Raw genomic sequence first — 26,064 nt, forward strand, 5'->3', positions numbered from 1 at the left:
ACCAGACTCCCCATTCACAGCTTTTTCCCCATGTCACTCTTCATCCATTTCTGAAACTGACAGTTCACTTTCACTCAAAACGCTCCATTTAAAGAGACTCATTACATCTAGTTGTCATAAATCCATAGATATAAGCCAATAAACCAACATATCACAGAGAAGTTTTATAGTATCTTTTAGATATTTCTTGGCGAGAATCCATCACAACTCATTAAACGCTCTCACATCTTATCCTCCCAGTTGCAAGCCCACACTAAACGCAAAATGTCCCGACTTCTGGTTCCTATGGCATGTTACTTATTTTTCAAAATCAATAGGAATTTTTTTCAATTTCATTTCCTTTTGCCTGTGAGAGACTCATGATCTGCAGTCTAGTCAGCTTCTATCCTTCTGCTTGATTCTTCAGGCAGGTATTTTCTCCCTGTGGCACACTACAAGCAGTTTTTGGCTCTTTTAATTATTCCCAGATGGATCTCCTGGACCAACTGGAAAGTGCCATAAAAGCATCTCCTGTGTAAAACACAGGGCAAGATAGATTTTATTGATATTGCCTGAAACTCTTCACTTCATAAATTTAAGGACCACATTAGTCTTTACAGTTACAAGCATACATAATACTGAGGTTTGGCAAGGTATCCAGTCAAAGACCATTAAACTGCTGTCAGAGCCACAGTGCTCCAAGCTGGCAGCTTGCAAACACAGCCTCCCTTTTATCTTTGCTGTGTAACTGCATACTGAGCATGAGCTGGGCAGTGCCCAGCTTACCAAGCATCTCCACCACTTCCCTTCAGGTGCTGCAAGTCTCAACTACCTGTTAGTTCCGTCAGCCTCTGCACAGGCTGCAAACATTTGTTAGCTAGGTTGTCACAGAATCAGTTAGGTTGAAAAGACCTCTGAGATCATCGAGTCCCACCCGTGACTGATCACCTCCATGTAACTAGACCATGGCACTGAGTGCCACATCCAGGCTTTCCTTAAGCACCTCCAGGGATGGTGACTCCACCACCTCCCTGGGCAGCCCATTCCAATGTGTAATCTTCCTTTCCAGGACGAAATTCTTCAGAATGTCCAACCCAAACCTTGCCTGGCACAGCTTAAGGCTGTGTCCCCTCATCCTGTCACTGGTTGCCTGGGAGAAGGGGCCAACACAGCTCCCTTTTGATTAGTTGCAGAGAGGGATCAGGTCTCCCCTCAGCCTCCTTTTCTCAGGCTAAACTGTGGGGATCTGTTAATCCCTTGCTTTTCCTACCTCACATGTTCCTCCTGTTCCCTGCCCTAGCCTTGGCCACTCCCTCGGACTCTCCCTATTGGCTCCTGTTCCTCAACCCTGCCCAGGGACCACCCCTGGGCCCCTGACAAAACTACCCCACACCCAGAGCACGAGGCCTCTCTCTCTGCCTCTGGGGTTGCTGGGAGAAGATGTGAATAAAGCCATCTCAAACCCTCATGGGAGACCCTTCTCTACCTCCTTTACCACCACTGCGTTGTAACGCTGCTGGCTGCTAGAGCCAGATCGCGGGGCTGTCCCAAATGGACTCCAGGATGTGACTGGTCACACAGCCCTAGGAAACCCCCGCTGTGCTCACAGGGAGCTGCAGCCTGCTAGGCAGAGTCCAGCGCTTACAACACTAAACAACCATGCTCCTTCAGCTGTTCCTCATCAGACTTGTGCTCTGTCTCTTCACCAGCTCTGCTGCCCTTCTGTGGACATGATCCAGCACCTCAATGTCTTTCCTGAATTCACGGGCCCAGAACTGGACCCAGGACTCAGGGGTTGCCTCACCAGTGCTGAGTACAAGGTTTTGTTTTCTCCAGGAGCTGTACCAAGCCTTTCCAGAAACAGTGTTCCTATCACAGTTACATTTTGAGACCTGCCAGTCATGTGGTTTTAATACACTCAGTAGTGTTTTTCATTAAATCAGGTTATTCTAGGTTCTAACAGTGTATGACATCAATTGAAATGTTCTACAGGAACCAGAACATTCCTGATTTCTGGAAGAACACTTCCAGAAACGTTTTGGCTAGCAAACACTACTGTGTGGTACCAAGTTCACTTGTTCATTCTTTACCAGTTTTTATATTAGTTATTCCATTCTCTTCCGCAGAATTAGACTATAACTTATCTTCCCAAAAATGCTGCTGCAATGTTAAGTTTAGGTAAAATCTCTTAATCTCATGTCATGATTTCAAATACCTGTTTTTGGAGGAAATCACTATCTGAGAGATCTATTCAACCAGCCATTCTGAAACTCTTAGAAGCAAGTCATATCAGCCTGTCAATATGCAAGTCAAGAAACCCCTTTTTAGTATCCTCCTTTCTTGTGAGTGATACTGAAACACAATTTCTACATCACTGGGTTTCTCTCAAATGCAAAGAACAAATATAAATGTTCAGCCCTTTATCATTACTGCTTATTCTTCTCTTTTTACATTCAAGTGAACTAGTAACATTTTCTTCATTCATATTTTTCAATCCCTTGCAGCATAGGCTCTACCATTCGCAGCTCCACCAATGGCCCTACCATGAAGAAAATTTCCTTTTCTTGCCTGCTCTCTATCATTGACAGCCTCATCTGCATGTCATTAATTCTGCCTGCAAGGGCAGCTTCCTTACTGCAGCTACCTGCAGTAGATTTTGAGCTAACCAAAAACACTTCTTTCAAGAAAGTCAAAGAAAAAAACAGCTGATGACTTCAGATCATGAATCAACTGATCCAGTGCCAAGGAGGTCAAAATGCCTAAACATCAGAAAGCTTCTGCAAAAACGAAAGTAATCATCTGGTAATCATCATCTGCTGAGCAAAGGACAAAACTGAGACTAAGATTTCTAGAACACAAGTCCTCAGAAGAGTGGCTAAGGGAGCTGAGGTTGTTTAGTCTGGTGAAAATGAGGCTCAGGAGAGGCCTTATCACTCTCTACAACTGTCTGAAAGGTGGGGGTTGGTGTCTTCTCCCAAGCAAGAAGCAATAGGGCAAGAGCAAATGGCCTTGAGCTGCAGCAGAGAAGGTTTAGATTGGATATTAGGAAAAATCTCTTTGTCAAAAGTGTTGCTAAGCAGTGGAACAGACTGCCCAGGGTAGTGGTAGAGTCCTCATCCCTGGAGATATTCAAAAATTGTTTAGATGTGGCACTTGGGGATGTGGTTTAGTGGTGGATTTGGCAGTGTTAGATTTATGGCTGAACTCAGTCATAATGGTCTTTTCCAGCCTGAGATTCTATAATTCTGTGACAAATTATGTAGACTTAGATTTTAGTAAAAATAACTTCACTAATAGGAGGAGTGAGCTGTGGATCCTTTCTTGAGGTGCTGCCTTTGGTAGTGTTTTTTCCCCTGCAGTTGGCATGGGAAGGCAGAGATTCAGCAGTATGAAACTGGCAAAAGGTGTATAGGGCACTGCTCACAAACTGTGCAAATGGAGTGTTAAAACATAATCAACAAACTTTTTTCCCTCCGTTAATCTTATAATCAAAGAGGAATTACACAGACAATATTTTTAAAGGTGCATCATCTCTCCTCCCTAGTGGTACGTACCCACTTGGAAGAATGTGCTCAGTCCCTGAAGGAGTAACAAACTAAATAGGTGTGTAACAAAAGGATTTGGCAAGAAACATCAAAACAGTTTACATATATCACTTGGTATGTTTTCAAAACGATTTTATGACATTCATGTGCAGTAACAGAGAGTAGTTCAGGTGAGTCAGGAGGTCTCTTTCTGTCTGTGCCCCTATGAAGTCTAGAACATTGAAATGGTTATTTCTACTGTTAATATCATTACTGATGATAATTTTTGCTTTAAAAGTGATTTAAAATCTCAGCTTTCATTAAAACAGATTTCTAAACCTCACAGTTTCAGAGGAAAACTTGCAAAGATGACACAAGCAAAATTTCATGAATCAGAAAAAAAACAGCAGAGAAGAGACAAGGGAAAAAAGCCCAATGAACAGCAAAATAAGAAACAAGAAGGGAGCCCTAATACACTTCAGGGCAATTGAATCAATTATCATGAAGCCGGACACACACTGGCAAAAACAGTCCACCTGTGTTTTTCTGAAAGTAAGCAAGTATGTTGAAGGACGACTTTTCCCCCTATTGCTTTCCAAGCAGAGTTATATAGAGACAATTTATTGCACTACACACCTATGGAATCCACAAATAATGTAAATATAATCCAGCTTGTTTTTCCTACATGAAAGGCACAATTATATGTAGACTGTTAAAAGAAGAGGTTTCTGAGGCACTCAGCTGGTGGTGGAACAGCAGAAGAGGTAGGCACTTTTATTCTTTTTTATGCATGTTGAAATGGGTGCTTGACAACTTCTAGCTTCTCTTCAAGTGAGCTGTGTGGTGGAGAACTGTACACACAGACAGGAGGATCTGTCAGTGTTCTTTGCAGCCTTACCAAGTAATCTGGTTATGTGTGTGTTGGAGAGATCAAGCAGGCAAATTTCAAAGGGTGAATAATGCTAGAAATAACTGTGTGAGATAACCTAACCTTGAAATTATAACAACCCATGAATAACCAAGTTGAAATTGCCTGGTTTGCTTTGCTAGGGGTGTCAGTCAGGTGCCTGACTACTTTATTGCTTACTCTTCCTTAGAATGCAATACCGAAAAACCAGTTTCCAAGGAAAGCAGCATGTGCCAGTGCATTTCTTTACGTAGGTGTAATGTCAATATCACTGAGGGGACCTTGCTTCCTGGGGATAGAACAACAGCCTTTGAGACTTCACAACTGGCTTCAGAGTGCCTTTGCCACAAAAGTCCCAATGATGAGGTCCTAGCTATGTGTAATCCCATTACCAGCCACCGCAGCAGGGAACACATCTCTCTGTACTACTGTAATGTGGCATGTTCTGGTTTCCATTCAGGCTATTATTTATTTATTTACTTATTTATTTATTTATTTTAATTCACTGTATTTTGGGTCTTTATATTATTACTGTCTCCTAATAAACACTTCTATTCTCAAATGTAAAAGACTTGAAATCTGGGAAGCAGAAATTCCGTAACATTTTGCCGGAAGAACAGCCTTAAAGCTTTGATGTAAATAACCGCAGCCCCAGACTCCACCTGGTCCTGGATGCACAAGGAGCAGAGCCAGTGGAGAGAGGAAGCCACTACAGCTGGGCTGAGAGGAGAATCCAAGGGAAGAAAAGGCAGCAGTTGTGCTCAATTGAAATGCAGACTGCCTGCCAAGTTCTCCAACTGCACCAGGAAGTATTTTTTAATCAGTAAAAAAAAAAAAAAAAGGAGGGGGGGAAAGGAGAACTGTTATTAGAAACAGGGTGACTTTTTATTATTTAGCATTTTCCTAGAAGGACTGATTGTCACTTAGAATATTATTTTTAATAGTTTCAGTAGTAAGAAAAATTCTCAGGAGGAGTGTAACACAGGTGTCTCACACAAGGTTATCTCTTGTTTACAGTACATTTTGATACTGTCTTTTAGGCGCTGAAACAAACAGGCATCTGAATACATGGTACCACAGTTTGCAAAAGTCGTGAATTATTAACTATTTCCTGTCAACTGTTACATTATGTTAATATGCTTCATGTTGCACATCTGTCACACACATCCTCCCAGTCAACATAAGGGAAAAATAGATTTATACTGAGTTGCCCACGTGTAAGCTATGTCATCAACATAGCTAATGTTAAGGTACAGCAGGTGAAATCTTTAGAGACATTACACCAGTTATTCTGCCTGAAGAACTGGCCCTCCGTCTATGGAACTTGTCTTGTAATCCTCACCTTCTAAAATGATCTTCATCACCCTAACACCTTTTATTTTTAAAACTTAATTTAGGTTAAAAAAGCCCAACTAGATGGAAAAAAAAATGTTTAAATTCAGGCTTCATCACAATAATCCTTTGTTCTTTTGACTTGTCTAATTTAGGATTGTCTTTGAGTTTGTTTCCTTACACAATCACCCAGTTATCATGGTAAGAATAAGGGAATGCAGCTTTAACCACTTATCAAATGAAAATAATAGGTCAGAAGATTTTTGTTGACTGCAGTGGAAATTAGATCAAACCTAAGTGCTACACTGCAGGAACACAAATTCCACAAGCAGGCAGCAGTGAAATGCTGCCTGCTTGATGGAGCATACAGGCAGTGCTGGTCTGTATGCTCCATTAGCAGATACGGTCTTACACAAGATTTTTATTATCATGAGAAATTCTGACAGAGATATGGATTAATTCCATCATAAGACTTTATTTCCAGCTTTATCAATACTATAAATGCAGAGGCTCCATCTAAAAGCAACAGCTTCCAATAGCAATAGAGACTATACCATTGTTCATGTAAAGCCTTAACACAAAGGTAGAAGTTAAGTTAGCTGTCCAGTGCATATGGGCACAGTATAAGAAGGCATTTTCTTCTTTATTTGCATAAGTCTCATTTGCCACTACCTGGCAGAGGAAGGCTGAATGCATGCAGCTACTCAATTGCTGTAGATCAAGTGCCTCCTTTAAAGCCAGCAACCTCATGATAAGTGAACTCAATTCATTTACAATGGGTCAGAATTTCCTGCCCTGGAAGAATTCAGTATAAATACTTGTAGCTCAGTAAGAAAGACTGCAGTACAAATAGGCATCTTCTTCCTCCACAGCTGTTTGAATAAATACCATGGTTTTCACCTGTTTGTGGTGTCATAGGATGGTTTGGGTTGGAAGGGACCTTAAGGATCATCTTGTTCCAACATCCCTGACGTAGGCAGGGACACCTTCCACTAGACCAGATTGCTCAAAGCCCCATCCAACCTGACCTCAAACACTCCCAGGGATGGGGCATCCACAACTTCTCCAAGCAACCCATTCCTGTGCCTCACCACCATCATAGTGAAGAATTTCTTCCTGTTATCTAATCTAAACCTACACTCTTCCAGTTTGATATGTAACCCAAGAAATCAATGGAAGTCCCACAAGTATGCCTCAAACCAATAATTTTATTTTTGCCCTGTGTTTTATTTCATGCTTCATTTGTGTTCATTAGGCTTATTAACCCTGGCTTACTCATAGCAATGCCAAAAAAAGCATTGCAATGTACTGGAGAGGTACATTGAACCAGAGAGCCTGCCTGCCACCAAAATACCAAACTTTCTGCTTTTCAAAATGCACAAGTCTAAAGCACTGTTAGCACAGAGTCGTATGAAGATACTTCAGGCAGAGAATCCCATGTTCGGTAACTTTTATAGTTTACCCCAAGGCTGGGGGTATTTCGGCTGAGGGCCATGGAAAAGAGACAGTGACACTGAGTACTTGTCTGGACTGAGGCCTATGGATGGAAAGGAGTCCCTCAGCTGCTCACATATTTGCATTCTGTGTACACTGTCTGTGCCCCAGATCCTTAGAGACAGAGGCCTCTCTTGTCTGAGAAATATTCAAAGTCTTATTCCTATCAATAATGATTTATATCAACTAACACCAAGAGAACCAAAATATGAGAGTTCTTACAACTCCACTAATAGCATAAAAAGTTGATTGTGGTTTTCTTGTTTGGTTTTCTTTCTTGTTGTTGTTGATTTGATTAAATTGTGTGAATACGTGGCAAAGAATAAAAAGACAGCACCCTTCCAAAAATAGGAAGTGCACACACATCCTCCAACAAAAATCCACCTCCTAGAATTGTTGTCTTCTGTGTCACGAATGCTTTCTTCAGGGACAACCAAGGTTTGATTCACTTTATCCTCAAACTTTCATGCATGGAAAAAATTGTCAGTTAAACTTTTTATAGAATCTTTAATACAACCATTTGGTCAAAGGAATGTCTTTTCAGGGCATGTGCCCATGGCAGATTAAAGACTCAAGAAATCTATGAGCTCTTTAAATTATTACTTTAAAAAATGTTAGTTAAGGGTTTATGACATGTAGCTATTCATCAACAGTTAAAGAGATGGACTATCGGGCAGCAAAGCAAGAGCTCTGATGTGAGGCTGTCAGAAGAAGAGGTTTGATAGTTCTGATGTGGAATAACCAATATGTTTGTGGCTAGATAAGAGTACTGGCTGCTGTTAACCATTTGTACTCCACCACACGGGGTTTCCTTTTATGTTGGGGGGTCTCTCACTCCTCCATAAGAAAAGAAGCCCTTTTGCCTCTTTGGAAGTACCTATCATTGTACAGAGCAGAAACAAGAGAACGAGGAATACATATGGATAAAAGTGCAAGGAATGAAAAAAGCCAGAATTCTCTCATCCCAACACCACCCACATTTCTCAGCAAAGAGAGAGGTCCTTTCATAGGCCCCTTAACACTGGCAGCAAGGCAAACCAGCACATTTCATGGTGCTTTTGAGATGGAAGAGCTGCCATCAGGTTCCCTGCTTTCCAGGAGGCCCCAAATCTCAACCCAGCTGCTTTTGCTGTTTTCCAGGGAGCACACATGAACCCCATCACTACAGCCCTACAGACTGGCAAGACTTTTGGTGGGGCAGCCACAGACGAGGGTTGTTCCTGACCAGATGCCAGCAGCAGCTCAGCCCTTTGCATTCCTGTGACATGGTCTGTATTTGCTTTTGGCCAGATCACTAGCCAGACATGAAGAGGTAATACCTTCATTATCCCTTCATGAACAGAGCAAGTAAGGGGCAATATATGGAGCATTTGGGGTAAAGATAACATTTTGGGTAGACCTAGTCCTCATTTTCACAAGAATATTCAGGGTCATCTGCACACAGGAGCTTGTGTATGTGTCTGCATCAGCACATATAGCTGTGCTAGTTAAGTCAAGTTCATAGGCAACTATTTCACGTTACCAGAAGAGAAGAAAACACCACAAGAAAAGAAAAAAGAAAATAAATATAGTCTTGAATTTAGAAAGGCCAGCTCACTTAGATCTGCAGCATAAAGCACATGCTCCATCTTAAGTACATGAGCAATTCCCATAATGACTCCTGCTTGAACACAAGTGTGTACTTCAGTGCTTGCACTTGGCTGGATCCTTAATTTTCAACTAATTTCTCTAAAGACATTTCTTAAACAAAGAGAAGTTGTAAGAAATTACCTGCTTTTTCATTATTGGGAAAAGTAAACAAGTGTAATTTCCCATTCTCTTATAGCTCTGGTTTTAAGAAAATCTCACACTGATTCATGATATTTATTTAAAAAGAAATGCTTTCAGGCAAACAAAAAACAGTCTTTGTTTTAAAGAGGGAACAATACAAAATAGCATATTCATCTCTCTTTTAATAATAATAATTATTTCTTTCAATAATATTATTTATTATAAGAGTAGTTAACCATATAAGCAGTAGCACTGGAATTCTAGGATCTTGGATTCTTTGTCAAGTAGTGCATGCAGCTGAAACTACCAGTGCCCTGAATGTTTCACGACCACATGACATCCTTTCACAGGCCAACAGCTTCCCTTTCTGCCAGAAAATCACACTAAAGATTCATTTGGAGTGAGGAGCTTAATTCAAAGCTTTCCTTGCATGCTGCTGTATGAGAGAGTGTACTTGCTGGGAGGTGACTTAAGATATCTACATTTAACAAGGGCATTCCAAATTTTAAAAAGTGTATACCCTGAGCACTTCTAAGATGAACATAGAAGCTAGTTGATAGGATGGACCCCTGGAAAGGATGAGGAGATGAATTTTAAAAGAAATTCTAAGGTAAGAAATGCAATAGCTGAGGTTCCAACAGCAATTATCATCATGCTGTTACTTTCACAGATCTTTTCCTGAGAAATATATCACACTGACTGCCTACTGTGGAAGTGCTGAAGCCTCTGGATCTTTGTGGGCAGCGGGTGGGTGGATTGCTGCAAGTTGCAGGATTGAGAATAAATCAGCAAATTGTGAGTGTGCCCAGGCTGTGTTTTCAGACCATCATTTCATGGTGACCCTTTATCCTTTCCTGTATCTTTCCTTCTCCACCCTTTATTAGTATGTCACTGATGTCAGGGTATGGACTCTTCAAGGATGGAACACACCTTACTTATTTTTTTCCTGCAAGATGCCCAAAAGCACTTCCCAGAGAGATGAAGACAACTCCCAGGGACCTCAGCTAGGTGGGATGCAGTCATCATGCAGCAGACTCACATGCTTCAGCATTTGTTAAATATGTGCCATAACATTGATTGGATATGCTGCTGTACTAACATAGGTTTCCAGCTGTATATTTTACATGGGTTGATTCTGCAATTTCCAGAGGTATAGCTTCAGCTTTGCACTACTCTAGATTGGATCTTGTCTATAACCCATTTGCAATATTACTTTAATATTTCAAAGCACATAGTTAGGACTGAAAGTCTTATTTTTAGTTCCTAGAGTGCACAGCATTTAACCGTAATTATTCTGTAATAATTCTATTTAGAATTATGCCAGCAGTTCCTTACAAGTTGCCTCTTTTTTTTAAATGCCTTTTTATAAAAATGATGTGGTAAACAGATTCTCTCAGGACAGTCATAGGTAATTTTGGAAAAAGAACTGCATTCTAGGAACTTTGAAACAATATTAACTCAAATGTCAAATGCTTAAAAAAAAAGTCTCCACCCCTCCATATCTCCCCAAGCATAATTTTTGCAACACTCTCTAGCACTTCAGGAGAACTGCAGGGCCAGCACAGGAGAGCTTCAGCAGGTAACTGGAGGTCCAAAGGGGCTGAGGCTGGTGTGGACCAGCCTTTTCCTCCTGGCCTCCCTCACCAGTTACAAGAGTTGTCCCAAGCAGTAAGGCCTTGCTGCAGGAAAAATACTGTAGCTGCAGGGGACCAAATGTGCTGATCTAACTGTTCATCACAGGTGAAAATTATTGTCACTATCCAGCTTCCCACATTGTCTCACATTAAACTATTCTTATCAGCCACTTTAGCTTTCCTATGCAGACAGGCTGAGAGAGTTTGGGACTGTTCAGCCTGGAGAAGAGAAGGTTTTGGGGAAACCTTATGCCACCTTCCAGTACCTAAAGAGGGCTATAAGAGAGCTGGAGAGGGACTTTTTACAAGGACACGTGGTGATAGGACAAGCGGGATGGCTTCAAAAGAGAATAAATTCAGTTTAGATATTACGAAAGAATTCTTTACTGTGAGGGTGGTGGGGCACTGGAGCAGCTTGCCCAGAGAAGTTGTGGATGCTCCATGCCTGGAAGTATTCAAGGCCAGGTAGGATGGGGCTTTAAGCAACCAAGTCTAGTGGAAGGTGTCCCTGCCCATGGCAGGTGGTTTGGAATTAGATGACCTTTAAGGTCCCTTCCAACACAATATATTCTATGATTAAACCAGGAGGAAACAAACTGAGAAAAACCCATGTAAAGTACATAAACCTGTGCCGGTATTAAGGCTGACTCCTCTCAAAGAGTCCAAGCAGTGTGCAGCTGGTGCAGAGGAGTGGGACAGACCTCTTCTCTTTTGTGGTTAAAGAGGGATGCATCTTCTTATTCCACACAGCTTCTCACCTACCTGAGTGAAGGCACTCAAGGACCATAGTTTGACTACTCCTAGGGCAGAATGTTATTGTGGGATCAAGACTAAACCCAAACAATTGGCTAGCAATTCCAAGTGTTGCAACAAGAGCAATACCAGCAGTTCCTGACGCTTGAGAGCATGCGTCTGTAGCTGCCTCCTCCACAGAAAGAGAAACAAACAGCCTTCTCTACAGCTGAGTGCTGGAAAAAAAATCACCACTTCTGTTAATTTTCTTAAGATCTTGGCTTTTGAGCTCCCTGGGATACCTCAGGAAATGTGGGTTTCCTCATCCAAACCAGTCAGTCTTGTAAATTGGTACTGTAGAAACCAGCAGCGGGTGTGGTTAGCTCATAAAACCACTGGAGAAATAAACTGCAGAGGCTCTCTAGCAATGGGATCATTTAGGGCATGGGAGTAGCCACAGGCACCACAACGAATTCCCTTGTCTCCAAGGGGAAAACGATACCATTCCTGATCTCAATCTAAACTACCATACATCAACTACAAGCTGATCCCATACCAGCTAGCTGCTTTTCCAGCATTTGTCTGGAATTGCTGGCACATGGGACCACCAGCTCCACGCTCTGCCCAATGGCTCTCCCAAAAAGGGCAGAGGACCAGAATACAGATGCCATTTGCCTTGACAGGCAGCTCTGGGATGCAACATCTAGTCAAGCACACTTTAGGCCAGAGGAACAGTGCCAGAGCAGCAGCCTTGATAAAGGGCACAGCACTGTTCCAACAGACACACTGGAATAGAAAAGGTGTTTTCTTGTACATAAATCCTGAGACTGAAAAGTAGGAAGGTTGTTGATAAGCTTTTGAAATTCAAAGTAGGAGAAATAAAAGTGATCTTACCACAGAAAATCTGCATTGTTATGTAGTAGAATAAACATTTTGGGAGTTTCCTAATGGGAACTTCTGCTAATGTGTGCTAGAGATGGGCTGCCTCCAAGACTACAAAAAGGCTTGAGAAAGCTTGCTGCACCCTTGCTAGTACCTCAGTACACTCTGCCTGCTGACAAGCAGTAATGCAGCACAGGGCCTCTTCCACCATCACCTGCAAGTTTACTTCCTACCTTCATTGCTTTGTACTGCATTCATTCCTGGTCCTAAAGCATTTTCCACCTTGGACACTCTCTTTATAAAACAGATTCTCACAAAACCCAAAAAGCTGCATGTGTTTCTACAGAGAAGTGGCTGAATGAGGGAACTGAGAGTAGGGGAAGAAAACTTAAGGTACTCTATCTCAGCAAGCCAAGTGTAAGAATTAACTGAAACCACAGTAAGAAAGTTCACATTTAGCCATTTACTGTATGCTATTCAACAGCTAAATTCACTTTAGCACCCCTTTAATACTGCAGCGATCAAGTCTCTTTAAACACTGGTGTCACATACCTGAGATTAGGGAGGTATTCAACTAGATTGCTGAAAATTAAGATCACAGAGCAGTTTGTCAATCAATAGTTGTATAATGATTCCATCCTAACAATAAGACTTCATGGAGTTCAGCTTGAGCAGAAGGAAAACAAAATAACAGGACTCTGAAATGTCTGTACATGTTCTTATAGAACTCTGAACCAGTGTAAATCAATGAAGATCAAGATCTTTAATGGACACTTAGGCTGAGCAATACTGTAAGGATCTCTCTAGAACAAAGCTAATGGCTTTAGATAAGATATACAGTTTATGAACAAGAAGTGATGCTTCAGCTCTTCAGGTTTTTTTTGTTTAATGCTCTCTTTGGAATCAATGGCAATATCATAATGTGTTTCCAAGAAAGGGATGAAGTTATGAAAGACCTAATTTCTGTCAGTATTTTTTTGAATTATATTGAAAGCAGTTTTGAATGGCATCTTAATCATCATTCACAGATTACATGTTGAACAGAAGAGAGCCAGAAAAGGGTTAGGAATAAGGACAATGTTAAATGAAATCAAACCTGGGAAAACATCAGCTATACACAGTGTTTGGAAGGAAAATAATTCAATAAATATTAGTTAAAACACAGTAGCTGGTCCTGTTTCATCCCTGCTGCAAAGCTGCTGTGTCATTGAAATTAAATTCCAGCAAGAGCCAATTTGTCCCATGCAGTGAGATGAGGCGCCACAACATGAGAACAATGCAACCAGCAAGTTAAGTCTTGAGAAGTCTGGATTCAGAAAGGGCAAAAAGTTTTTTTCTGCAAAGCCAGTGACAACCCAGCAATATTTTCATCTTTTCATCATTTCAACTTCAGAAAGATGTAAACAAACACAAGGGACTTTGGAGAAGAGTTTCAAAACAATTATGTGGTTGCAGGAACTGACTGAGACTTCTTCACAAGAGCTAAACATATGTAGTCCAATTGAGCAGTCTCCAGCAGCAGTGGGAGACAGACCTGGGAATTTTTGAGAGTCTTCATCTAAAGTCCAAAACATGAAGGTATTTACAGAAACACAAATCAAACCATGTGATAAAATTAATCACTAGAAAGTAAGCTGGCAGGGAAAAGTATACCCATAAAAAAGTGATTCTGCTGTGAAATAAGTAGCCAGGAAAGCAGCTGCATATCAGTCCAGATTAGCAGGTACTAACAACCAAATCTCATGGGGGTTATTTACTGGAATCACACAGAGCCCCAGGGAGCAGCACAATTAGCAAACAGAAAGACACAGAAGACACACAATCTAGGTGTTCTGCAAACTAAATGTCTAAAGCATCTCCCTTCCTAAGTTTTTGAAATAATAGCACCTTGATTGTTTCAATCATCTAAACGCCTCACTAAAATTTTGATCCACTAGTTTATGCAGAAGGCTCCTCCTCCTAGGAAAAACAAAAAGGTTTGCTATGACTGATAACAGAAACACCTTTTGCCTGTATTAGTTCAGTTGCACATCTATTTCATTTAAGAATATAGAAGTTATTGGAATACAGCTGTCAGAGCCTATCGATCACACTGTCAGCATCTGAGGCTTTTTGGGTTCACAGAAAGAGCAGACAAATGCAGGGGGGAGGAGAACCTGTAATTTTGCTTTTTGCTATTCCTGACTGAAGCAAACATCCATTTCTAGTTGGTTTTGCATTTTACTACATTAGCACACATGGGCACATTGCTGGATTGGTGTCTCATAGGGGAGTCACATATTGGCAGGAGCAATAGACAACAACGACGTTTTATTTTCCAATTCTTAGACCTATGTCTTACTGAAAACTGGCAGTCCAGTTCCTGCATCTTATTCCAGGTTAAAGCAAGCCCCAATTGTGGTCTAAATCTTGTTGTCTGTTAACTTTATGGCACACAAATACAGCAATGTGTATTTTCTACATCCTTCCACTCATATTAGTGAGAACCATTTTACATCAAATCTTCCTCCAGTTTCTCTGTCCACCCCTTAACTTCATGTTCTTGTCTATTTTCACTTTTGCTCAATTTTTTCCTCCTTTGGGAACAATAACAGAGGCACAGAAACTTTCCAGTTACAGTTGTTTTTCCCTTGGAAATTAAAATGATAGGCATTGGTAAGGGAAAAGGACCGCACAGTAGCAATTACGCTCATGTTGAGTACATCATTTGGCCTGTGTATTTTGGTTGCCTTCTGAAGGTCCTTTTATTTTAGCCCCAGGCCTACTTGGCTGCAGTAGGTCATTTGTTTCCGACAGCAATAAAAATAAAAAGAAAAAAGAGACAGCCCCAAAAGCAGCATTCTTTTTTTTTTCCCCTGAGGATGTTGTTTTCTAGCCCGTCTCAGTTTCCGGTTCCCATGAACCAGCCTGTCGCTGTTGTGTTTGGATTCACTGCACCATAGGAAAATGTTAAAAAGCTTGCTTTCTTTGAAGGCAAAAGCAAGACAGATGTTAATAGAAAGCCACCTTGATTTCCATGCTTTTAAAAAAACAAATCTAATTTTCCAACATTTTTCTCCACAGTCCTACTTGTATTTGTTCCAGAAAAATCCCTGTCATCTTTCCTAAGATTCGAGAGGTATAGAAGGGCCTGCTTTCTGCAGCAACTCACTTTCCCTGTGGATGGGGCTGCTCTGCCAGGAGATCCTGACTAGGATTTTGCCCATTGCAACGAGTATTTTGGGAAGTATGATCCTGCCATGGCTCCACAGTCTAGCTAAGAGTGAGAGCTGGGCCAGACCATTTGCACCTTCAGATCCAGCCCATGCCTCTCTGCTCCAAAGAGAGAGGTCAGGGGATAGGAGTACAACTGGTAACAAGAGCCCAGAGAACTGTCACTCTGTGGCAACTGTGGCTTGTGGAAAACACATGCACACACACACACATATATAGTTAATCTCTAGTTTTCAGTCATTACTGCAGGACTTGGAGTAAAAAGGGGTTTTTTGCTTTGGTTTTGGTTTTATACAGCCTCATTTGATAAGCTGGAATACTTAGCCCTGCTTCCATTAGTAGGTTGGAGTGGATGATCCAGTGAAGCTCCTTCCAACCTGAATTATCATCCTATGACCCTAAAAAGCAATTAAACTCTCAGTCCAACCCCCCACCTCAAATAGCTTTGGGACTTGACTGATTTCTATCCAGCTTGGCAAAGCAGTATTAAAAGACAGTTAAAGTCCTGGGAGTTATTTTCATTTGGGGGGTGGTTTATTTGGTTTGGATTTTTTGTTAGCTTGTTTATGGGGGGAGGGGGTTTTTGTTTGGTTGGTTTGTTTTTTTTTTAAATTATGGCAGGACAGAGAAGAAAGATGAAAAGCAGATTCCTCCCCCCTCCCCTTTCCTGGGAAAAGCAGACAGATTTCTCATTTTGAATGCTCTTTAGCAACAGCACATACATCAACCAGCCTATTTCCTTCAGCTGTTTATGTCTGTGACTAAGATAAGTCAAACACACCAACTCTCACGCAACAGCCCCATTTTCCCCTCCTCAAGATGCCAGCCTTTCTCCAGAGGGGCTCACACCCCGATCTAGCAGATGCCATGGGGAAGTAATGGTGCTCCATAGCCGCAGATCCAAACTCTGGGGCTCTCTGGCACAATCGGAGATGCACCCCATACTCCTAAGGAGCCACAAAATCCACCCCCCTCTCCCAGACGAAACCTGGGAGAGCTAGCACATACTTCTGTGTCACTGGCACAGATAAGTTGCATTTTTTGCTGTAGTTTCATGCCAGAGACAGCTGTTACATTCTCTGGCAATCTTCCTCTCGAAAACAGCCACACGTACTTCAGACTTCACAGGAACTCCAAGGTGCTCTCATGCCCCAGAAGGATTTCAACCCTGAGGACAGGTACAAGATTTGAAAGCAAGATTGGGCCCTCAGTCAGCAAAACATCCAGGTTTCTAAGGGCACTATCTCACCCCGGGCTGGCTTCTGTGGACGATTGGAGACACCCAGCGTGAGCCGCCCTCGGGGTGACAGGTGAGGAGCCCCAACTGCTGCTGCTGGCTCAGGATGCATCCCCAGGGCTGTGCTTAGTGTCAGCATCAGCCAGGCACCCGGCTGCCCCCAGGTAAGCGGATCATAAACTGACGTGCATTTCCACACAGGAGCCACAGGTCCTGGTTTGTACCTCTGTGCTTCCCCCTCCTTCCCCTGATGTGGGATAAAACACAGCAGAGACTGAAAGGTTTAAGATAGTTCCGCATATTTATTTATGTATATATTTATGATTCAGGCAAAGCCAAAACACTAAAAAAAGCCCTTTCCTCTGACGGACTGCACGTGAGCACGGCACACTCATGTGTGCCATGCACTTGACTCACAGCAGCTGGGAGACTTTGGCTGTCCTCTTAAATAACAGGCACTGTGATGGCCCTGTATGTCTGGGGCACTGTCCCCCTCCCATCTCACAAGGCAATATCACAGCTTATTTCACAGCTCCTCAGTCTCATGAGCCAGTCCTGAGTGACCTGCATGCTGCACCATCATGTTTGGGGCAGTGGGGAATGCTGGGGGTGCAGGGGAGCAGGGCTGCAGTGCAGCGTGCCAGCTCAGAGCACACGGAGTTCAGTGCCATCACACCGGTTAGGGGTGGGCAGGAAAAAAATGCAGGAGATGTTCTTCATGTCCCCTCATTGACAGAAGGACTGTGAATGCCTGTTCTAAGGAAAATCCTATTTGTGCCCATTCTGGGATCTTGATTCCCTCAGTCCTGCCTGTCTTCTCCTAAAAAATAAAAAAGGAGGGGGTGAGGGGGGAGGTCGGCAGACTAGTGGTGGTACTGAGAAATTGTAAAAGGGCAAACTGGCACGTGTTTCATCGATCCCACACCAACCACATGTTGCACAAGGGCACATTTCTGCGTGCAACGGAGGGAGGGCAGCACCACCAGGCTCACGCAGGCTGGCACTGTTCCGGAGAATTCCCGTAACCTCTTGGAAGGGTTCAGAGCTGGTCCAGCACCCAAGCAGGAGGTGCTTGCTTTGCCATGGAGCTAGCCTCCTGTGACAGGACTGCAAAAACACAGCACACCCTGCCCTGCATCCTCGGCACATGCAATTTTTTGAGGTGCTCTGCCTCTGGTCTATGAGAGGAGCTCTGCCCTGGGATGCTGCATTGCACGGGATGAGGATCCCGCACAGAATCTGGTACTCCTGAGTTTGGGATGGCACCCACCTCAAAAGATCTTGCTCCCAGCTGTGGCAGCAGCACCCTGCCAGCACTTATGGCACCTTCCAGTTCCAGCCTGCTGCATCGTGTACATGATAGTATCCAACCCCGATAGCCCTACCCTCAGATCTCTCAGAAAGGGAAAGGCATCATCCTTTGGGTTGCAGGAAGCACAGGCTGGCCACGCACCCTCCTTGTGAATTTCAGTTTGTTGCCAAATCAGTGCTAATTACAATTTCTTTGTACAAGCACTCTCACACAGGCAGCATTTTGCTTGTGAAAAATCAACAGAGCCCAAGTAACTGCAAAAATAGAATCAGATGCAGTAACACCTTACATAAGCTTTGGTTAATAATAAACCCAACTTTACTCAAATCCTAGTGACTCTAGTCCTTGTAGTGACAAGATAGGAGGCAACTATGAGAACATATTGAACCATTTCCCGTGAAGTGATGAGATTATCCTTCCTGCATTTTGTGAATTGTTAATGAAGGAAAGGACATATTTGGGGTTCCCCTGTCCCATTAATTGGAATTGTTCTGGTAGCTTGAATCAAATATCTGATTTATCAGACTGATTGTGAGTATTACAGCACAGATTGATAAACTGTGTTTTACTGGGACCCAAAAGCTATAAATACATACCAAGTAGAATTCCCAGCTATCTTTTGGTTTACCTGCCTCTAAAATCAATGATAAGACCCTAAAAAAAAAAAAAAGTAATGTTACGACTATTGTTTGGCTAAATTGGGTCTGTTCTGGCTATCCTCAGGCTTCTTGATTAGACAAACTGGTCTTTATAAACTGTGTTTACTTCTGCCAAAGCACAACCTGCTTGATCAGAGAATAATCCAAATTTCTGATAAACTGGATTATCCATTTTGGACCCCTTTGAACTAAGAAAATAGCAGTCTTCCCTCCTGCCTCTTAGTGATTGTAAGGGCCTGAAATACTGTCATAGAAGTTTACAAAGCGACCCAAGAGCAGGCTCTAGCCTGCCTGTTTCTCCTACTCAGGAGACATTATTTGAGGAAAGCATTAAACAGATACTATTATCAGCCATACCTATCCTCTTCTGCCATGGAGACAGTAATGTTCCAGGACAGGTTAGAGACAAAAAGGCACCCAAGTCTTCAGTAGCTAAATGACTAAGAACACACATTCCAGGCGCAAACAAAGGAAAGGTATTTAGATGCATTGAAATGCAATAGTCTCAGCTTCAGTGATACTAACAAAGAACAAGCCCTATAAAGGAATTTGCAAGGTCATAACCTGGTAAGAAAATTCATATTCCTTCTAGACACTGCCAACTAGATTTTCAAGCTTCTCTAAAGCCTGTTCTGAGTTAGACATTGCTTCAAGTTTTTGGTGTCTCAATAATAATGTATGTGTTGGTGCATCAATTATACCTGTATCTAATGTGAGTTATTTAGATATGTTTGTTATAAGCAAAAAACCCCATCCATTTGCATATCAGATCATCTGTTTTTCCTCAGTTTGATGACAGGAGTCCAACCCAGATGTTAATTACAGAGAGTATTTCAAAAGCAAAGGCACTTCTTAGGGTAAGTTTGAAGGGAGAAAGTAACACTCACTTTTCAAAAACTTCTATTTGTAGAAAGATAAAATTAAAGCATATGCTCTGACATAATGAGATAATCCCCTAATGTATGAAAATGTTGAAATTTATAACCTGTCTTAATAGTGATTTTTTTTCTTTGATGTGTGAGATTTCTTAGCTTTAACAACATTCTAACAATTTTTTAGTGCTTTTTTAAACGAAGGAATGCACATGCATACATGTCATGGGAAGAGCTACCATCTCAAAGTCATGGTGGAAGAAGTGTCCAGGTTCAGAAGTGAGCAGTAGAACTCCCATGGACAGCCAGCAGAGAGTGGGAGCAGGTATCACTGCATCACAGCGTGACCCTGAATAAGATATCTGACCGCCCAGGTCCAGTTTCTCAGTTTGTGAAACAGGAATATTAATGTTTAACTACCTCAATAAACCAACACCTACATATTAATACTGAAAAGGACATGGTATTTCCATGATTTAGTACATGGGAGTTCCTTTTACCGAAAATTTGACCATTTGACATTCCCATCCAAAAAAAAAAAGTTGTCTGTTAGAATGACACAAAATTGACACAAGGCCTCACAGCGAAGAGATTTGGGGATTTAACGTATCAAAGAGAAGGTCAAAAGTTAACTTGCTTACAATCTACAGATATTTATACAAAGAGAGGAACTGTAACCAGAGGGCTCCATCTCCTAGACAAAGGCAAAACAACTACTAGAAATTCTAAATACCCAAGGCTGCAAGGAAGGGGCTGGCAGTAACAATCTTCAGATCAAGGCTGGAGAGCATAAAGTTCTGAGACACACACTAGGTCACTGGCTTACCTTCAGGCATCACTGGCCAAGATCCCACATGCTTTCTTTGCAGAGGGGTCAGATCAGACTCAATCTGAATGCATTCTTCCAGCCTCCATCTAGAAAATGATTTTTTAAATGGCACAAATTGAATTAAAGATCCAAGAGGGCATCCTTATCCAAGGGCTGGTAATAACTCAAGAAAAACTAACACTGAAGCACTAACATATAATGTTATTGAAGCTTCTGTTGATAGCTTTAAAACATCAGTTCGACCTTTAAAAAAGGTTTTCTTGGAGGTGTGTGGGGGAAATAGAATGGCAATTTTTGCCAGAAAGGGTGGCGAGGAACACAAACAGTCAAGGGCAGCCCCACAGCTCTCCAGTTGCTATGAGGGAGAGAGGGATAGCTAGGAAAAAAGTTATTGTGAGTCAAAAAGCCTCAGGAATGGGAGGAAAGATTTCATGTCATCTATCTCACTGTGGATCTCTCTGCTTCTTTCACCTGTAAGCAGCCTGTCTTTCCTGATTTGAGCTCTTTTTGTGGGAATGCACAACAGCCTATTTGTTGTCCCCTTGTCCTCTCATTTTGGATAAAGATGAGTGATCAGTACTCCCCAAATTTGAACAGATCAGTCTTTTGAATGATTAATTCAGCTGGAAATAACGGCATGAGGTAAATAGTAACAGGAAAAGACAGTTGTTTTGGACCCATAATTGTTTCAAACAAAGTTTACCAAGCCTAGGAAATCGAAGCTCTGTACTGTCAGGTTGCACTTAATCTTCCCCATCTCTATTATCAAGACTCCAGCGTCTACAGGCAACACCACTCCATAATAGGCAACTCTGAAAGGGGCTAGAAAAGTTAAACCACGGCTGTAAGCAGGGATGAATTTGGATATTCACACCTTGCCTGTTATTTCTTCACATATTCCAGAACTGCAGCTAAGAACCCTCTTCTAGATGTATGTCCCCTTCCTCATACAGACAATAATTGTCATGAGACGGTCGGCGATGGAAGAGACAGGGCAGATTGCTCGGATCCAAGAAGCCGATTTTATTGGTACAGAGCTGAGTATTTATACCTTTTCAGCAGTTACTAAAAATAAATTCTTATATAAGCAGCAATCACTATAACAAACATATCTATGTTTCTTAATAACATGGCAAAACTAGAAGCTAGCACTAACTAACACAGGTACATACCACGCATGCCGCTCCCTTATGCTATTTCATTATAGGCCGCACTGCCTGCCATGGTTTGTGGCCTAGCAGCGCTAGTGTGTCCACTTCTGACATGAGTTTAGCAGTGCTCTCACTTCTGCTTGCTAGCTGTATCGCCAATTATTTAGTAATAATTTAAAAACAACCAAACCAAAATATCCTGTGCCTAAATCCCTGAAACTCTCTCCTTTGGACTTATATGTCTAAACAGATTGCTTTTCCATGAAAAATTGAAACATTCAGGCTTCAAATTAACCAGGGTTAAAGGAGTGCTCTGTTGGGATACAGGAAACTTGGGTTTAACCCCTCCTCTTCTGTGTGATTTAGAACTTAAAACATGAACACGTACCTTCTACCTTCTGGAGGCCCAGAAGGTAGCCAGAACAGGCTACTGCATCCTAAAGGTAGTCCGGAGCAAACACTGCTAAGGATTATGTTGAAATGATGCACTGCCTGCGGTATCATGTTCCCAAATGTCACATTATTTACTGTAAGCACCCATGAACTACATGTACTCTTATCTCCTGATTCAAAGGTAGTTGGCTGCAGACACCAACAAACCCACAAACACAACATTATGTGGTTTGCTGTTTACTTTCCATCGTTTACCAACACAGATCCATACCCAACTGGCAAAGGATCTCGTACGGGTTGTGTCTTTTCTTTTTTTAATTACTAAAAAAATGTAAGTTTGCAAAGTCGCCTAACTTTATGTTGCTAAGTCAGCAATAAATAACATATTTAAGCATTTAAATAAGACCCATTTAAAAGTCCAGTTGACTCTATAGCTATAAAAGCAATTAAATCAACCTTTTTACATATTGCAATTACAACACCGCTCAGTGAAGAGTTTGGATGGAATCCTGGTGAGGGACGTGAGTGTCCCCGCAGCATGTTTAGTCCCATTAAAAAGTTCTAGGAACTACTTCAGATGACATTTATGATCCCAGGCCTCTTGTCAAAAATATCTCTTTCTAAATATTTCACAGAAATCAGTAGAACACCATTTCCAAGAGGTGTTTCAAATCAGCTTCAGTGGAAGCTGAACACCTACCAGTCTTTAGAAGACAAATTATTACCCACTTGTGAATCTCCCAGGTACAGGCTATTTGTATTTCTACCACCAAAGGAAAATGTCTTTCCTCATTTTGGGGAGCACATTCATGTGTCATACCAGTTTAGCAAAGTACAGACCAAGTCCTGTATTTTTTACTTTCCCTGTGCAACACTTCCAAGATTGTCAGGACTCCAGGAGGAAAATAAATTTGGGTCCTTAAAAGTGAAGTTTAATTTACCTGAAAAAGATGTTCTTGGTCTGTTAGTGATTATCAAGTGTAAAAGGAGAAGAAGACAGATTGCAAGTTTTCCCCCACCCCTCTCCTTAGGCATCCAAGAGATACTGTTCTTTCAGCAGCCTCAGGTCAGAAGAAGCCAGGCATCTATCTCATCTGGCCCCAACCTCCTTGGTTCTGCTTTTCATCCACTCAGATGCCCAGTCCGACTATCTTGCTCTATTACCCTAATGCAAAATCCCCAAAGAAATTCGGGCTTGTTGAGACATCCAGGGCTTTCTCCTTGGTAGCATGAGATGCCTGTTTGATCCCTGCAACACAGAGATGCAAAGAAACCAGTTTTCGTCACTTTATCCAAGAGTATTCCTAACTCTTAACTACTAAAAATGGATCAGAATCACTTCCACCACTTCTTCCATCACAGACCATATCGTAAGAGGAATTTCATCTTATGAGTCCTCAGTGAATGGCCAAATTTCTTTGCAGCTCTAGCTTTAGTTGACCATACCTTGTGATTGGTAGGATTATGGATATATCCCAACACGCAGCATTTCTTATCAACTGGATTTGCTAGGGAGATCACATTTAACAAGGGTTTATCTGTTCAGAGATGAACACCCTCTGTGCTCCTTTGTGGCTACCAAAATACCCGGCACAGATATTTGGATTGCACATGAAAATTACTGAAGGTAGACGTTAGAACACACAGTGGCCAAGTACTATTTTTACTGAGTTGTTTTCCTTATCTTCCTCGTACCTTGACTAGTCCTAAAACTAGCAGTTATTAGGAGAAATCACTCTCTTACCAAGTAGGGCTACATTTCTGAGAGGGCAATGACATTTTGCAACTGTAAAAACCACTTTTCCCTTCATCTAGTCAGATGAAGATAACAAAATTCTCATGTTCTTGACAAAGCATGCTAACAAGCCTTGACAAGGGAGGATAGATGCCTTTCCAGACATTCAAGAGACACACTTGGTGAGTTTCTGGCATGACACACACTGCTCTGCTTCTGTGATTACACTTCTGCATTGATATTTGACAGGCACGTCTCTCAGCAGCGACACCAGCTTCAGCAGCCTCTTTTCCTCACTTTTTCATTTGCTCTTCGGTGCTCTCATTCACGTTATGGTGGTACATTTGCCCGTGCAGTTGTGCATTCAGCCAGGTGAGAACTGACTCAGGTTAAAAAGAGCCTATCAGAAAGGTTTGGCTTTAATGTGGGAGTATTTATAGATTGGCCCAGCCACCATAATTCAACTCTGTACCAGTAAAATGGGAACAGAAAGTAAATGGGAGGATAAACAAGCTATCTCTGGGACAGGTATGCCCAGCCTCCTTCCACAGCTTGCACATTGCCCTCTGACTCTTGCTGCCATCCAGCCCTAAATGGCCAAAAAGCCAAACAAGAAGAGAAAGAGGAGATGTGGATGGTAAGGTCTGGGTTATAAAGCTCTGTTATTCCCATCAAGAGCCCTCCTGCCTCCCAATACAGAAGACAGGCCAAGACTGTGAACAGAGAACCTCTCTGCCACCCCTCAGAGCCCCACTGCCCCACCCCCTGCCCTCTGATGCCACTCCGCTCCTTCTATTCTGCAGAACCACACAAAGGGCCAATAAAGACAAACATTATTAAAACTTCCTGCCTCTGAATTCGCTCTTTACTTTGCCTCCCAATATTTTTTAATTCATCAAGCAATGGACAAAGGTGGGGAGAGAGGGATGAAGGGGCCTCTGTTCAGAAAAGCATTCACATACCAAAATGAAGACTGCAAGTGACAAACCAAAGGTTCAAATATATAATTAAAGAATGTTCTCCTTATAGCTCCAATCACCACATATGAGCTTCCTAGTTTCAGGAGTGTTTCACACTACAAACAAGCTGCCCTTGCTCTTAGTCACAGAGATACAGCCATGTGACTTGAGACTAAGACAGAAAAAAAAAAGAAGTCCATCACCAAGTGGCCTAAGAATCACTGAGAAAGCAGTTTGGAGTTTTAACTTACTTTTTACACTTTTGATGTTTGGAAAGTGGGGGGAAAAAAGCTAGAGAAAAACTAGGCTCCCTAAAAGATAAAGGAAATGAAAAGAGGTAGGATATTAAGCAAAGGATTGAATAAAAGATGAAATGAAGAAAAGAAAAAGACAACTCACAAGCCTCTCAGTAAAGCAACCAAAACCCACAAAGAGCAAATACAAGCAATATTCAAAATGCAGTCTAGCATTTAGTTTGCATTTGAAATAAGGTTGTCTGCAGAGATTTCTTCCCAAATAAGTTTTAGAAGCCTTACCTTAGGGGGCTGGAATTTTTAAAATCTTAAAATAATAAAGAATTTGAGGTGAAACAAACAAAAGACCAACAACCCAAACCACCAAATGACTAATGAAAAAACAAAATAACCCAACTAACAGCAAAAAGGGTCCTTAAAGGAGTAAGAGGTTATTATATCATTCTTTCAAAAGATAATCTCAAAGACTGTCACAATGACAAAGACACACAGCTGACATGTTTCCTGACATTTAGTAAATACTACTGCTCAGCTATATCTTCCTTTCTTTGAGTTAATTCTGTTCCATGAGCACGAGAATACACAGAATTGACTTATAAAGAATGGTAAGAAGATGAATATTTACAGAGGCATAGACCAAGAAAAAGAAATCTAAGTTGTTTTGCCTTTTAAATTCTCACTTTCTTGTTGCATTTTTATAGGAAGTTAAACTTGGAGGAGGTGGTGCAACTGTAAGAGAGGCTGCATCCACAAGCTCTCCACGACTCAGGCCACCCAAGCATAAATCCTCTCTCACAGACTCCAATTTCACTTTTGCAGCTGGAATAAGCCAGCATCACCAGTTATAGAAGCCCTCCCACCAGTGTCCTGCACAGCTTCCTGGTGTAACAGAAATGCTGGTCTTGGCCAGGTTTGGAAGGAGTTCAGATGGCCTCTGTGTCACTGCCCAGTGACAGGCAGTACAGTCCAAGTTCCCTGGGTCACTGTGACATGTGGATTCCTACACAAAGACATCCACAACTTTCCAAGTGCCAATACAGGAAAATCACCTCTAGAAGAAACTCAAGCAATAAAAAGACAAACATGCAGGCAAGGAGGGTGGACTGAAACCCATGTCCTGGCTTTTTTCTCTTCTCCAGCTGATGGCAGCTTAGGATACTGTCCACCAAACCACATTAATAGCAACTGCATGGGCA

The 26,064-nt window shown here is 41.9% G+C and overlaps 1 long non-coding RNA gene across 1 annotated transcript; it reads right to left on the reverse strand.

The window, feature by feature from the left end:
* Nucleotides 1-17,003: 17,003 nt before the first annotated feature.
* LOC116441182 lies at nt 17,004-22,150 on the reverse strand. Its single transcript, XR_004238934.1, has 3 exons — nt 21,251-22,150; nt 20,374-20,462; nt 17,004-18,670 (listed from the first exon to the last, which is right to left on the reverse strand). It is a non-coding gene; the product is annotated as an uncharacterized LOC116441182 (long non-coding RNA).
* Between the last annotated feature and the right edge of the window lie 3,914 nt (nt 22,151-26,064).

The sequence above is a fragment of the Corvus moneduloides genome, chromosome 3 (assembly GCF_009650955.1).
Source record: "Corvus moneduloides isolate bCorMon1 chromosome 3, bCorMon1.pri, whole genome shotgun sequence".
Classification (NCBI taxonomy): Eukaryota; Metazoa; Chordata; class Aves; order Passeriformes; family Corvidae; genus Corvus; species Corvus moneduloides.